Raw genomic sequence first — 17,393 nt, 5'->3', positions numbered from 1 at the left:
AAGTAACTCTTCAAAGTGTCTCCAGTGCCTTACACATTATTATTTTGTGGTTGTGTATTTTATTCATATTAATTTATAATTATTGCATTAAAAGTGGCCAGGTATTTAGTATCTAGCATCCAATTTTACTTTTAAAAAATAATTCAAGTATATCAGTAAATGCATTCAATACAATAACTAATCACACTCTAGTTTTCAGCCATTTGTTCATTTTGAATTATTATTTGTTGATTTAAAGTTAAAACATCTGCAATATTAAATCTGTAATTAATTTCTGTAATGACATCTATAATTAATACAATGTTGACCCTTCCCTTACCCCTTAACCCACCCTTAAACCCACCAAACGTCTCGTCTCCTAACCTTACCCGTATCCCACCTCAGTAGCAGCACTTGATACAATGCAATTATTGTTTTGCAAAACAACATAAACAAGTACATCATACCTAACTGTCTCTTTATCTAAGTACATAGTAGTTAAAGACACTTAATATAAAGTGTGACTGATTTTCCTTTACTTCATACGATAGTGGCATCTAAAATTATTTTTAAAAAATTATCATAATTGAGTGTAAAATATCTTAAAGCCAACATTTTAGAACAATAATAATAAAAAAAAAATAGAATAGAAATAGACAATCCTAGCTTAAATGCATTATTTATTTAGGGACATTCATTGCAGTTGCACCACCTGACTGACTGAACAGGCTTCTACTTGGATGTCATATTCATGAAATTTGTTTATGAAAGGTTTCAAACATAAAATAATGCCATAAAATACAATTATAAATAGTTTTCTTAGTCTGTTCATTTGTGAGAATGGTTGCGCCACCTGACATTTTGGGGATTTAAACATACCAAAACATAGAATAATATTTATTATCAAAATCTACTGAAGATAAATTCAAACTAAATAAGTTTTATAGAATAAAGTGATACAAGTCATGAATTTATCAAATTATTTTAAAAGAAAATAATGCACTTGGACACAAAAATATGCACGTCATGTCATTCACCCTCTTATAAAAAGCACATTAAAATCATTGCAAAATCATAATTTGCATTGCTTGCAAATATATGAAGAATATTAAATATATCTTCCACTATTGCCATAGTGATTTACTATGTAGAAATGTTTCATACAGAGAGTACTGAATCAATGCCATATTTATATTTGTAATAACCTTTCAGATCAATGTAATTCTATTTCCACAAGATTCCATTCCAAGCCCTTTAAACTTATTTCATTGGGACTCTTTGCTTTGTGCTGGAGAAAATAGGTCACATATAGTCTTCCACTTTTTTTACTGGACAAAAGAAAAGTTCAGCTGAGTTTTATCACATAACTCAGCAGAGACCACCTTCATTAACCCCAGCGAAGAGAGATCAAGCTCTCATATTGCCAGATGTGCTTTGGAGCCCTTATCAGCCAGCATGTATGTGAGACAGGCTGATCTTAATTAAATACTGCTCCTATCCAAAGGCTATGCAGTGCACTCGTTTTTACTCCCTTCACTGCTGCCTTTTCCCATTCAGGGAGGAGATTATTTCAGCAGCTAATGGCGGAGGACTCTAAAAATCCCTTGCCTTATTAAGTAACATATTGTGCCTCATGCTATCTTAAGCAAATGGTTTCGCTGGAACTCGCTAGAATTCAAAGCTGAGACCTAACACCACGGCTTTAGCCGTGGCAGGTTGCCTCATTTTGGAGCCACGTTTACTCACTGGTTAGGTTGCAAATCCTAGTTGTAACAATTTTCGATTTCAACTCATCAATTATTACAAGTCAACTGCATGTTAATGTTTTTCTTTCTAATGCACGTTAAAAGGTTAGTTCACCCAAAAATGAAATTTCTGTCATTTATTACTCACCCTCATGTCGTTCCACACCGGTAAGACCTTTGTTCATCTTCAGAACACAAATTAAGATATTTTTGATGAAATCCAAGAGGTTTTCTTATCCTCCACTGAAAGCAACGAAATTAGCACATTCAATGTCCAGAAAAGTAGTAAAAACATTGTTAAAATAGTCAACGTGACTGCAGTGGTTCAACCTTAATTGAATAAAGTCATTATTTTTGTTTTGTTTTTACGCACAAAAAGTATTCTCGTCGCTTCATAACATTAAGGTTGAACCACTGTAGTCACACTGACGGTTTAAATTATGTCTTTAGTACCTTTCTGGACAAATTAATGTACTAATTTCGTTGCTTTCAATGGAGGATAGAAAAAACTTTTCATCAAAATATCTTAATTTGTGTTCCGAAGATGAATGAAGGTCTTACAGGTGTGGAATGACATGAGGGTGAGTAATAAATGACAGAAATTTCATTTTTGGGTGAACTAACCCTTTAAAATCTTGTGTAAATAGTAAGGCTATACATTTGACGTTAATATAGAGCATTTATTTAGTTATTCATTTATGATTTAACGTGATATCACAAGCAATGGCTATATTTGTGGCAAAATCAACAGTATTTCAATTTTAAAAAATAATTATGATTATAATATCATTTCAATACATTGTATACAAAAATGTAACAATTTTGCATCTCATGTTTTTAGGTAATGAAAAGGTAATTTTTTGTTCACACAGGACACATTCATGGAGTGCGGAGAATGTAACAAAAGCCAAATGTTGTTTTTTTAACGACTTGTTACTTTAACTATTTTAAATTTAACTACTCTCAACTTCAACAAAATGTATTAAACGTGACTCTAATGGCATGAGATGCTGACAAACAACCAAAGACAGTACTTTACATAGACCATCAATTTTAAAACATTGCAGACTGAATACCACAAACATGTCTAATGTAAACAGCCCAGGTCTACCACAGACAGAATGACAAAATCAATTGCAAAACATTACTGTGAACTGTTGACAGTGATTGGTTTATGTTCACCGATATGGAAATAAAAAAATATTGTCATCTACATTGTGTAATATCTATTCAACGCTTTTGTCTGGTATTAAATTATCTGGACTTTTTTTTTAGCATATTGATATATGTGATATATATTTACATATTGATATATATGCTACATACTGATATATTCACAATTTGCCATATAATTCATTAATCCTTACTCTTTTTTTATTTGCCACCATAGTTTTCACTAAAATACATAGTTACTTCTGTTAGCCATCAAATGATCCAAAAAAGAGATCACATATTAATTCATTTTTGTTTTACAGTTTTAACTGTGGAATATGAGGAAACTGTGGTTACTGTGGTAAATTTTACATTGGTACTCAATTTTTCCAATATAGTCTGGCCCGACAGAGCTCAATGTAAATAACAAGCTAGTGTAAAAATAGATTTTTTTGTGCTCTGAAAAAGATACTTGTGTTGGTCTACAGTGTATGTTTTATGTCTTTCACATACCTTCCAGCCTGCAAACTGCCTGTCTAACCCTCATCCGACCTTCAGCGGAAAGAGAGGCAAACATGGTTGACCTGCCACTAAACTTTTCCCGGCTGGATGATAAGCACTTGTTTAATTATATTCATCTACATGGATCTGACATTGTTCCAGGATGATGTCAGAGCTCAGCAAGGTTAGCGGGAGCTGAAAGTGGATGGGAATGTTAAAGCCACCCACTGCAGCACTTTGCAGGCAGCAACTTTATTTTCTGCTTTGTTCCACGAGCTCAGAGGGCAGCTTCACTATCCGCTGTTACCGAGGGCATACAAGGGCATCCGCCGAATACAGGCAGATTGGTTGGGAACAGTGTGGAAGATTGATAGAGAAATAAATATCACTCAAAGAGAAATACGACAGCTCTGTGTGCTAATAACTTGTTGGATGCTAGCCCACAACAACATTTTTTGCGAACCTAATTCCGGTTTTAAACACTAAAAAGGCCTTGATATACTCACAACAAAGTAATTTTTCGTTCTTTACTTAGGGGTAAAAAGAAGTTTGAAAGACCTAAGCAGCGGTTTACCGTTAGCATGCATCCCAATGGCAGCCCACACTGCAGCGAATGGCATTTAGATGAATATGTAACTATGTGCTTTCCGTTCAATAACAAAATAAACAACAAAAATGACAGCGGTGAGAAAACAGCTGTTAAGAAAGCATCCAATCATAGGGATGTGGATATGTCTGCATGAGTGCTTCAATTTGACACTTCAGTAAAGTCGCGTCATGTTTATGTATCAAATTTTACAACAGATTCCGATAAAACAAGCAGCGTTACAGTATTAAACATAAATAAGAGCTTTCAATTAGAATTACAACTGTAATTTCTAGTATAAAGCAACTCTAAAGTGTGTTCACGTTTTTAGTCGCAGACGTCTGACCTCGACGGACTGAACAGAAGAAATTAACCGGAGAAAATTTCCACTTGCCCCAGACAAAACCTACCCATTATACAATTGCCACAGACCAATGGTAGTTTCCCACTTTTGCAAGAGGTTTCAAACTCCCAAAACTTAGTTTTGGCCTAATTTTGTTAAAAAAAAAAAGTCACACCAGTTCACACATTTCGCATCTGTATCGGGGACTTATTAGTATCGTTTTCAGTGTTGTTACTGAAGCTCCACATTTGTTCAAAATTTCAAAATCTGAGTGATCGCAATCACATTTTATGGAACTATATTTTTCAAATAACACATCAGATATCTTTTGTACCCTAATCGAGTGGTGTTGCTGTGTACATGAAGGACATGCGAATGTTTTCATGACAACAGCAGGTCTTGTGACGTGATCACTCAAAGGCAGGTCAATTCCCTTTGATAGATAGGTTTACGTGTGTGCACCTCAGGAGGGGAAGAGTACGCAGGGCTGCTATAAAACATCTTTAATGGCTGAACCCGGTGCTGCTCCAGTCTTCATCTCATTTACAGGCAACTTGGATGTTTTATCACCTTCAGCTCTCCTTGCTGGCCTCGCCACCCACACGAACCGAGCAGGCGGATAGTGGATGAGCAGACCCGAGCTCCAATTATATCATTGCCCTTATTTACGCCATTCAAATGTTTTCAGGTCAGCTCTAATCTCCTCCTAATCAGCGAGGTCAAACCACAAAAAGTGCATATCTTTTCAAAAAACAGGCCAGCTAAATCAGAGACGTCTAGCTATGAATGTCAGACAAACCACAGTTACATAAACAACAAAATGGCACATAAAAGCTGAAAATTGTTGGCCTGCTGTGCATAAAATGGAGGTTAACTGTGAAACTGTGTCACTGCAGTTGACTGGAGTTGAGGTCTGGTTTGCACAGGGTCACGTCGACGTGTATCAAAAGGGTATTAAGGTCGTAACTGTCGTTTTAGATTATCACAAATCCCCTTAGATTCACTTTGAAAACAGATCGATTTGCCTGTAAGTGGACTCCTAATACAAGTTATCCTATCTTATGTAACGCATACTGTGCTAGTGAGATCACTGGACTAGAACTTGTAGATGTTTACATCTACAAAAATAGCCTATGTACAGATTAAAACAATAAGGTTCTGCTATCAGCAAGATTTAACTATCCAACAAGTGGCCTCCATTTTATGCACTTTGGCCCAAATAATTCTACCCTACCGTAGCAGTTCTGATTCTGTGTTCTAGTTCCTTTCTGCTGATGCCACAAATGAACACAGCACAGCAAAAAAAAAAAAAAAAAAAATGCCATGAGGTCTGTGCTAAGAACAATCACATCAGTCTGCCCATCTAGCATTTGGAAAAAAAATCCTTTTTAAAGCTTTTGAAGTTTTCAATGGTGGGTTTTAGAAAATCCTCTTTCCATAAGAACATTTTAGGACAGAACTTTGGTGGTGGGGTACATCACAAAACACTTTAAGGTCATATTAATTTGTCTTGAGGCAAAGAAATTAAAATAGCCAGGCTCTCATCATGCATGGAGGAATTGTCCACCCAATATTCAGCTTATTTTCTTGCTTTTTGATTTTTTATTCATAATTTTTACATTTGGTCAGCCCAACCCTGAATATGTAGTTAGGATCTTCTAAGAAATCCAATAATATACATAATATTCATAGTGATTCTATGAGGAATAGAAAGTTCAGAAGAACTGCATTTGTAAAATAAAAAGTCTGAATGGATATATATATATATATATAATATATAAAACCCACCCCAAGTGAAAATAATGATCACTTTCACCACAGTTCACCTTAAAGTGACTAACACATTACTTGAGGCTGTTACCTTCCACAAATAACAAATCATGTGTTCAGGTCGTCTGACACAAAGCTTTCTTCCTGGAGCCTTGTTTTCTCAGCTCCAGAGAGATCATTGGTCATAATTAACCCAAATCACTGGTCGAGGGAAGATCATGTGTCCTGACCTGACAAAACAGCTCATTAAACCACGCTTGACCTTGGTTTGACTCCTAAAGTGGATGTCAACCTTGAACTGTGGATGGCACACTACCGATAAACTGCCTTAATCCACTCAACAGAGCAAGCTGGATCAGGTTTCGGTCCCCATTATTGGAGATGCCCACTAAAAATACAACAACGAACAGTAAAGTGCTGTTCCAAAGCAGCCTGGATGATAATTATCTCACCCTGGTGGGAAACAATCTGGCCCTCTGGGTCAGGTCTAACGCCATGCACAAAAGGTGACGATAGCGTCATCCTCAATGGTTTGACCGAGCCACGTCCACCACTTCCAAGGTCTCGGAAAGCTGCTCTCTTTAGTATGCGACTATGTGCTACTTGGGGGAAGGGTAATGTTCTGATTTACTGATGACTATCAAATGGAAAAACAGCTGCCTCTTTGTGATGAATGAGGTGACAATTTTCGCTCAAAGCGCAAAGGCGGCAATAAAACCTTTAAACAAAACAAAAAAAGCACACATGACCACAACAAAAAAAGACTACATATCTCACCTCAAAAGCACTAAGAATTAACATATCAAAGTGGCATGTTGAAAACACAGAACTGTAATGTTTACCCAGCTGTCCCTGGTGTTTCTGTCTCTCCAACACCGCAGATTCCTTCCACAGACCAAACACGGAGGGCAACCAGACTACTCCAAAAAAATGTGCCACGAGCTGAACTCAACAAAACCGCATCCCCCGGGTAACGGCATGAACTACACACCCAGAACGTGTTGTGAAGGGGTGCCTGCTGTTGCTCGGAAACAGATTAGTCCAGTTTATGCTTTAGTGCAGTGGATCTGCTGGCCATCACCACTCGCTCTCTGCCAAATCATGGCCAGAGGACTTTCCAGACACTCACGCTAAATAGCCCTTGACCATGAACTCTCTGACGGTTCAACATTTTCAAAAACCTTGAACACCTCTCTGTGATGCCAATACAACCACATTTTACGGCACAATCTTTTGGTTCCAGCCACCTTTAGAAAAAACAGAGCGTAGCATACAAGAAAATATTAAATGTCTTTAAAGAACATATTATTTGGCTGAACATGTTGTTCCCTCTTATTCTCAGCGCCTGTGGCCATAAGAGGTTCATTTACTAGCTGTAGAGACCCATTTGATGAAATGGGTGACTCCAAAACATAGTGAAACAATGTTGCCATTAAAGATCTTCATACTCTGTGCCAAAGGCCCAACCACAAAGTAACAGTATATATCAGATAATATATAACAACATGTAGTTATTATAGCAGGAAGTATTTTATGATATATCGTCGCTGTCTGGTGGAAACCTTGTATCTCCACATTTCATCTTTTTTTTTTCATAAATAATTACTATTCGTTACCCTTTATGTCTGTCTGTGGGTTTTGCAAATATTTAACCAATAAAAAGTATTAAAAAGAGCTTGTGACTAAACTTTGTATCTCCATTGGATCCTCAAACTGAAAAAAAAAAATTGGATCCAAAAACACTCTTCTTCGTTTGCATTTGAGCGTGCGGTTAAAAACTAGCATAGAGTGCAATCTGCTGTTAAAGGGTTAGTTCACCCAAAAATGAAAATTCTGTCATTAATTACTCATCCTCATGTCGTTCTACACCCGTAAGACCTTCGTTCATCTTCAGAACACAATTTTCGATCAAATCCGATTGACTCAGAGAGGCCTCCATTGACAGCAAGATAATTAACACTTTCAATGCCCAGAAAGTTACTAAAGACATATTTAAAACAGTTCATGTGACTACAGTGGTTCAACCTTAATGTTATAAAGCGATGAGAATACTTTTTGTGCGCCAAAAATAACAAAATAATGACTTTATTCAACAATATCTAGTGATGGGCGATTTCAAAAACACTGCTTCATGAAACTTCAAAGCTTTACGAATCATTTGTTTCGAATCAGTGGTTCAGAGCGCCAATATCCTAAGATTTCAGTAAACGAGGCTTTGTTGCGTCATAAGTGTTTTGAAACTTCAATAGTGCACGTGGCTCTTTGATAAGTGCGCCGAACCACTGATTCGAAACAAAAGATTCATTAAGCTTAGAAGCTTCATGAAGCAGTTTTCTGAAATCGCCCATCACTAGATATTGTTAAATAAAGTAGCTATTTTGTTATTTTTGGTGCACAAAAAGTATTCTAGTCACTTAATATTAATAATAATATTAAGGTTGAACCACTGTAGTCACATGAACTGTTTTAAATATGTCTCTAGTAGTTTTCTGGGCATTGAAAAAGGGAGTGTTATTGCTGGCAATGCAGGCCTCACTGAGCCATCAGATTTTACAAACATATCTTAATTTGTGTTGTGAAGATAAACGAAGGACTTACGGGTGTGGAATGACATGAGGGTGAGTAATTAATGACAGAATTTTCATTTTTGGGTGAACAAAACTAAGCTCAGAATCGATTCAAGAGAGAATCACGATACATTCTGAAAATCTCAGAATCAATTCACGAATCGAGATTAATACATTTAATGTCCCAGCCCTAATGTTTTATGTATTTGAGAAGTGGAGAAGAGTGTTTTAGTCTAGCATTTGTCAGAGTCTGATTGCCTTAAATATCCTGTGCGTAGCACATCATCTTTAATATCATGACATTCTTTTCCAAATGACAGAAAAAACTAAGTGCCCTCATAGCTATAACCTGTAAGTTGATGAAAACGTAATCTAATGCACTGCACTTACTACCTCAGATGCGGCCGTTCTAATGATGGACAAAACAAGCACATCCTAAACTCTCAGAAATGTGCTGGTCAAAAACCGTGTAACTCCATTTCAGCTTGGTTTTGGTAAAATGATAATATTATAATGGCTCATGCAAGTGTCTTACCATAGATAAAGCCACAAAATTAAAAAAAACAAAAAGCATTTTGGAGATACAAGGTTTCTCACCCAACAGTGATGACATTCAATATTTTGTGCTTTGTGTAATTTTTTTTTTGTTGTAATCTCTTTATGCTTAAAGGTTTTATTGGTGCATGTATATAACTACATAAATTAGTTATTTAAGCACTATATAGTTTAGATAATAAATATGTTTTTCATCATGTAGACTAACAACAGTTAGAAAGACTAAAAGAGTAATACATTAAAAATACATGACTAAATAATAAGCAACATTTGAAGCTGTTAAAATATAATAAAATAAAATAAAATAAAATACATAAGCACATATATACAGCCACAAAAATATAGAGCAGTATAAACAGGCCAGAAAAATATCTACCAGTTGACACATTTCCACTGTGACAAAGAATATATCATCAAACCGCCCTGCTGCATCCAAACTCTAAAAAGCCCAATACTCAGTTCATGAGCAGACGGTAATACCCAGCGTTTGTATTCAAAGTGGTGGCACAATAATCTTTTCTCACCATATGTTATAGATTACCTGGTAATGAATTCTGTTTAATTAACTCTTAAGAAACACCTCGAAGGTCTAAGTTCAAGCTGTGCATTTTTTTCTTGATCTGCTCGGCATAGAGCCGTCTTTGTCTCGGCAGGCAACCGTTGGATTAGATTTTCCTAACAACATCTAGCAAGCATGACCTCATATCTTATCGTACTGGGTACACAAAAATGCAGCCGGGGAAATCACTCGTGTCGTAATGCCACCACAGAGCTCCTTGAAAAGCCTTTTCTTTCACAGTACCTGGCAAAAACCAGTCTCAAACAAAAAGACAATGCCACCAAGTCTGATCACCTAACCGTTATGGTCCTAAAACGTGGAAATGGTCATTCTCGCACCTAACCGCGTTTCATGTGCCTCTCAATGTGACAATAAATCCATTACCTCTGCCTCACATCCATTGCACATGCTGCTCTCCACTCTTGCAATATATCAATCTTCTCAGTCATTCATAAATTCTAAAAATCCCCTTTTAGTTAATTGCTGAACCAATTTAATTTCTAAAAAAGCCCTCCGAAGAGCAAGTCATAATGAAGGAGGGATACATCCACCGACTCCCTCTGACAACACCGCGCTTGCTGGTGTGAGCGGATGAACGGTGAAAGATGCTTGCATTAAAGCCATATAATTATGTGTGGGTGAAGCACTCCACGGCTCGGCTTATTGTAGCAGACACAATGCCCTTGCCTGAGCTCTGTAGGCTCCAGAAAGGACAGGCGGCTAAGAAGTTGTGAAGGACAATCCCCCCTAATAGGACAGCACTGCGGCGGCCTTGGACTCTGAATTCTCTGCTCAACGGGGGACATACATCAATCCGTCAGCCCAGCCACAGACAGCCCTGTAACCTTCAAAAGTCTCAGGATCGGTGAGGAATGATTGGCATTCGAGTGAGCCACTTTTCTCAGTGGGATTTGCTTCATATAACCCAGGGTGGTTAAATTAAGACACCATTGAATAACAGTCTTAAGTCCAATTTAACTATCGCCCCTACTGCGTCCTCTCAAGCCTTCAATTATGCTGATCCTGCCACATGGTGACCTACGAAAACCTTTATCCCTACAGCCATTAAAGCTGTCTAGAGACATAGACGCAGAAGCCAGGGCAATACATGTTAGAAATGATCGCCTCACCCCGCGGTCCTCATTCAAAACTGATCTAGAACGTGATGGCTACAGTACAGAGCTAAAATGAAGTGGTTTTGGTGAATATTTCTGGAAAATATTTGCAGAATCAGCCAATATCTTAAGCAACTAAAAGACTGGTTTGAAAGTTTCAAAAGGTCACTATGACATTTACTGTAGTAAATTATAAGCAGCCCCAGACAGAATCTGCAGCCAATTTTCACATATTCTATGCTGATTTGAGGAAAATCTGTGCTATGGATATGAATATGGTAAATGGAGCTGATATGAAATACTTCTGGGATGTTAACATGTCGTACGGTGTGAAATGCTAAACTACCTCTAAAACTCACATTGAAACAGAAGTGATGTTTTTTCTTTTGTATTGTGACATATATCCAAGTGAAAGTGTTGGGCAGTGACTTGGATATATGTATGGGTTGATGATTGGATTAAGATATGGCCACTGCACTCAAAAATGAATGCGAACATACATTTAGTAAGCAGATTACTTTTTATTTCAGGCCAACTTAAAAAAAAAAAAAAAGCATTGTCCAATTATTATATAACATTATATGTGTAGAATTTTATGAATGACAGGCATTCCAATTCTACAGAAATATGGAACTTTCTGTGGGTCACATATTCCATATGGACTTGGTTATAAAACTTCATAACAATCTGTAAATAAAAAAGTAGATTATGGACTGAGATATTGTAAAAACGGATTAAAAAAGCATTGACTACCAACCCATTAAGTTTGGCTTCTGATTGCTTAGAGTCTTAAGCATGCGAAGTTAAGGATAGTTGCCATAAATCGCATACCTAATATTGGCCTACTCTATAAAAACATCACTGATACACATCGCTTGCCTCGGGCTGACATTTCTATTCTACAGATGGAAAAATCATTTCTGTGGTGTACTGCTGATAGATGAGCTGGCACACGGAGACATGATTTAAGATGCTTCTTTCCTTTTGCCCTCCACTTTTGCTTACGCCATTAGTTTAATACAGGACTCTTTGCTTGCATTTGTCTTTTTTTTTACCACCCCCCTCCTCACGGACCACAACACAAGCCAATTTAAGAGGCACTGTAAATGTCTTTTTCTTAAAAGCTGGTGCGCTGCTGAGATCTCATTGATCCCTGATGTTTACAAGATCACGTTCAGCCGGTTGTCTCTTCAACAAGCCGTTGCTTGCATGCGCACCTCTCCTCCTGATTTATCTGACCCTGATCTCGCAGTGGGCTGGCTGTAATTTTTTTCTCGCAAACTATGAATAATGTACTTCAATCTCCATTATGGTCAATCAATTATGGGTTATGATTGAGGGGCGTGGTGACCTCCTGTCTGGTAGATGATCCTGCCATTATCTCATGAACAATGAACCCCTTCCAGCCATCCATATGCATACACACATACACACACACACACAAACCATTTCAGCTTTTCACTTCATCCCTCCATTTCCTCATCCTGGCTTTCTTTCCACATGATCAGATGGCATTTACTGTTCCACCCTGTGTAAAATGACAGTATTTTTGTCTCTCTACGCCAACCATACTCTGTCAAAGCCCAGTTACATGAGCTTTGAAATTCAATTTGTAATATGATGAACTGACATAATATTATTCAGAACAACGAAAAAAACAAAGCAAAAGTTGGCAAACATCTCTGTAGGACTATGTGAGCATCATTTGGGAGTCCAACCAAATACATAAGAAAACTTCTGGCACTTCTATGCATAATCAAAAACAAATTTAAATAAACAAAAATCAACTTAGATATCCATATCTTTTGACTTGCATGACTCTAACCGTCTAATGAATTAAATTAAAATTGTGTCATAATTTATTCGCTCTCAAATCTCCAATTATTCCAAACCTGTATGACATTTTCTTCTGTGAACACAAGAGAGCTTGGTATTGACACAAATTTCACAATTTGATTCGATTTCGATTCACACGCTTGTGATTCGACTCCATTCTGATTCGATTGCAATTATTTTAGATATATCAGGTACATAGCAAATTTTCTCAAAGAAAAAAAATCTCTCAACTAATGCTAGTTGTTACTACATTACTAAAAGGATCAAGTTAACTGATTTGTAAACAAACAATTATATTACACATAAGGATTTTTTTTAATAATAAAGTTACAATACTAACTTTATAATTACATAGTTATGTTTTTTACTTCAATTCATTTTTTTAAAATAGTGGCCATCATAAAAACTTCACATTTAAACATACATGAAATATTGAAAAACAGTAAAAATATAATGAATATGTAATATAGTGCATATATTTAACGGAATGCTCCTCTCTATAGTTCATTTACAACAAATTTATGGTCACAGAACGGCTTTTCTGAGGTAAATGAAAAATTGCTTGTTTACAAGCGATTACACGAGACATAATGATTTCTCTAAGCTGTATTTTTTAACATACCTTCTGATGTTCATTCATGTTTATTTTGTGCCGTAACTAGTAGTAAAGCGAAAGACATGATCTGCTTGATCACATCACATTAAACAGTGCCAAAACAGTATTGTTGGAGTTTCACAATAAAACTGACAGAATTTGAAATCTGGGACTTTGTTTCATATCGAAGTAACAAAGCACAAAGCTTATTGCAATTTAATGGATGGGATGCACATTACAATTCCATTCATTCATTCATTCATCAACTGAAAACAGCATAGACTAAAAGATTGATTCTTGGTATTTAAGCCTTAAAAAGAAGACATTTTTAAAAACTGCTTTTGTCCATACAATGAACGAACTGGGGTCAAGAACAACGAGGGATGCCACTGATTTTCAATGTATGTTAAAAAAAAAAAAAAAAAGTGTTCCCCAGAAAAAAGAAAGTCATACAGGTTTGAAGCAAAATCGGGGTGTTGTAAATGTTGAACTTTAATCTTTGTGTGAACTACCCCTTTAATAATAAGAAATGCTACATGAAATCATCCATTTACAAATACAGAAAACAGAGTCTACAAATATTACTGTTAACTGGTTATCACTATCCAAGATATCCACTTTAATATAGACTTCGGTGACAAGATTGTTTACAAAAGCTTACTTCACAGCTCTTTAAGAAAGCCTAAGAGCATTATTTTAAACAAAACCACACTATAAACAAAGTACACTTTAACATTATGTGAGTGGGTATTCAGGTTTTTGGGTTACATGTCATCATGATCTTAAGCAAGCTGATCCTCCCAAAATGCAAACATTTGGTACTTTTTTTAAACTAGAACAAACAGAGTAAAATCTGATGTAAGAAGAGAACCACCTCGGCGGTTTTGATTTAGTCATGCTTAACACAAAAATAAACATCAACACAACTTCCCACATACAGTGCATTATGTGCTTAAAAAAGAGAGTGTCCATACGGATCATAATATACAGTAGGTTTTATTATTTATTACAGCTGAGCTAATGACAACACTATGCTCATTCAATACTGTCTAATTATATCATAAGGTATATTTATGCTAAAATACCTATGAGTCAACAAAGCGAACATTATATACTTCAGGTCATGTTGTTAAACAGCTCCACACTGATTTGAGAAAAGCAACAAAGGCCAGAAGCCTAAACATAATAAATAAAGGTGCATTCAGTAACTTTATACTGACACCTACTGGCCTGGAGGCATGTAGTATGTTTACTAACTGCTGCCACTACAGACCAAATCTGTTTATCTTTTTTTTTCTGTCTCATACAAACTACACAAATACATATTCTTGGATTCAATTGCATCGCATTGCATGCGTTGTTGGTGGTACATGCTGTTACGCAGCTGACAGACTGTTACGATTTCTCTCGGTGGAACAGTGGCTGACAAATTTCCTTTAATGTTTATGCTTTGTAAATAACCTACTTTTTAAAAATGTTAACAAAATCTAATAGTAAAGTATCAAATTGATCAATTGCATGACCCAACTGGTCATGTGACAGCAACATGTCTGCGCCCATAAGGGGGCGACCACCTCCACATAGAATAAAAATAAAGACGGCTGAAGTCTCATATTAGTGTAAGTAATTGTAATGCTATTTCAACAGTGTGGTTTAATTTGTAAAACTACCCACATGTTCAACGAATTAATATGGATATTGTAATGTTCTTCTTACAAATATTATAAACTACTATCCGAACAAACCGCAACACCGAACAAAACATTATTTTCAGTAAGCATAAACGCTGAATTTCAGAAAAAAGATTTTTATAGCACGTTAGATGTTTTGTTTCTCAGTGCAAGGTCTTGAAGCACTTTAAAGATTCCACACAAGCACTTGAAGAGTCTCGGTTAGACTAAACATAAACTATGAGGTAAGCAAGGTGCCAGAGTCATCCTCTTATCACAACCACAGTAACAATGTATCTAGTACTTTAACTGAGCTCGGCTACTATTAGCACAACAACACTCTTTTATATCACATTTCACGTGCTTGCCGGCGAACCCTCTAAAAATGTGCATGTGTAACTATATTCTGATATAGGATGCGTATAGTCCTGGTCGCTTTCATGTAATCGTTTGATCACATGCATTTTTTAAAACAACCGCACACATTATACGTGCATGTCTGCATGTAAACATTCAATGAAATAAATGAAGACTCAAAATGGAAACGTCAGCTCCCACCACCCTATATTCCCTGGTTATATTATATAGTACGCACAAGCCAATAAAATACATAGCGGATTCTGGCTTTGCTGCAAATGCATTGTTGACGAAAAAATAAACCAGAAATCGTATTTTCACACACAGCCTTACCTGTTCGGATGAAGAGAATCCAGTTGAAAATTATGCTGCATTTAGGGAATAGTCAGAGACGCGCATATGATATTTCTCTGTACGAACAATTCAGATGTAAAAACGGGAAGATGACTGGGGCTGACAGCGTCTATTCCCCACATGCGCGGTTTTCTAGTGCTCTTGAGTCCTGCAGTCAGTCGCTTGACTGAATTGTTTATTCAAGGTATCCCCGGCACTCTGCAATGCCATGCTCACTCCTCCTACCCTCATGGACGCTAGTGAGATTCGATTCGAAAACGAATCATTCTTGTAATGATTCAGCCGAACCGATTCGCAAAGCGTTTGTAAATCACCACACACTATGGTAACCACATTTACACCAAAACACCATAATTACAACAATAATAACCACTAACACTATAATAAATTATCTCAGGATAGCTAGTTTTAAAGATAGCAAGACAGGGCCAGCTTAAAGCTAGATTGGAAAAAGCTAAAAACAAGTTAAAACATAGGCCTACCAGTTTAAACTGGATTTAACAGCTGAGATGGGATCTTCCTCAAATGCAGTAACCTATCTTATTTCGGATAAGTTTTTCTTTTTATTTGCTTGCATGTTTGATAATAGCTGGTTGCTGACACCAATTTAACTTAACTTTATTAAAGTAACAATAGTGGCCTGTTGCAACAGTGGTCACCATTGAAAAATCTGTGGGGTGGGAGACATGTTAACACAACATTTGATAGCCTAAATTAAATAGTCTAGAATTAATCATAAATTTGGTTATACATTTTTTTTTTTTTTGCCCATATTTAACTGTATTTTACAACAATAACAAATCAAAGAAGTGTAAAATGACTTTTGAGTAATGATTCGAGTCATTGAATCATTTTAATCGGTTCACTGAATCACCGCGCAAATCGAATCGCTAAGAAGAATCGGACTTCACAATGCTGATGGACGCCACCCTTAAAGCCACAGATCTGTCCTCTTCCTAACCCTGGACTTTAAATAAGATCATGACTTTATGATCAAAGGTAACCAGCACAGAGGAGGTGCACACATGACTCTCAGATTCAAGAGGTCGTTCCTTGCCTTTTTTTTTTTTCTCCATAAAACAAAAGATCTATCTATCTATCTATCTATCTATCTATCTATCTATCTATCTATCTATCTATCTATCTATCTATCTATCTATCTATCTATCTATCTATCTATCTATCTATCTATCTATATATCATAAATATATTAGAACACGTAACTTTATTTAGATTTTTTATTATTTTGAATTCATTTCTACATACTTATTGGTAATGTTATTATAATAAGAAATACTCTATTTTATTTGCTGTTGTTAAAATGAATGCAAAAACATTACACTTTGACTTGCCTGCCTAGTTCAGCCTTTAAGAAGTCTCAGTTTTTACACCAAGTTCACACCTTTTGGGACCCCATATGACCAGTCAACGGTTCTGGCTGGAGTAAACATGCCCCGCTGAGGTTACAGATGGGCTATATCCTGATGGGACATAGTATCAGCCATCAAGTTTTTCACAGCTTTCTCTTGCATACAAAGAGATGTTAACATCCCAGCTGCCCCTCCTTACTACAGTTGATTCCCTCTCCCTCCCAAGATAGTCACATGTTTCACTACTATGTGACAAGCTGTGAGAAAAACCTTTTGCTCTTGTGTGATGTTTACACATTTTTTTAAATGCTCTGACTAAATATGTGTAAGGTTTAAAGT

General features: G+C 36.4%; 1 protein-coding gene across 5 annotated transcripts in view; it reads right to left on the bottom strand.

The window, feature by feature from the left end:
- The window catches only part of nrip1a (nuclear receptor interacting protein 1a), a 41,377-nt gene extending 25,506 nt beyond the window's left edge, over positions 1 to 15,871 (bottom strand). For all 5 annotated transcript variants that reach the window (XM_067365552.1, XM_067365550.1, XM_067365553.1 and 2 more), the window contains exon 1: positions 15,664 to 15,871. The gene's annotated coding sequence lies outside the window, so the exon portion shown is untranslated. The remainder of the gene's footprint in view (positions 1 to 15,663) is intronic.
- Between the last annotated feature and the right edge of the window lie 1,522 nt (positions 15,872 to 17,393).

The sequence above is a fragment of the Chanodichthys erythropterus genome, chromosome 17 (genome assembly GCF_024489055.1).
Source record: "Chanodichthys erythropterus isolate Z2021 chromosome 17, ASM2448905v1, whole genome shotgun sequence".
In the NCBI taxonomy this organism is placed as follows: Eukaryota; Metazoa; Chordata; class Actinopteri; order Cypriniformes; family Xenocyprididae; genus Chanodichthys; species Chanodichthys erythropterus.
The sequence above is the reverse complement of the archived record's forward strand: the minus strand, read 5'-3'. Positions and strand labels throughout refer to the sequence as shown.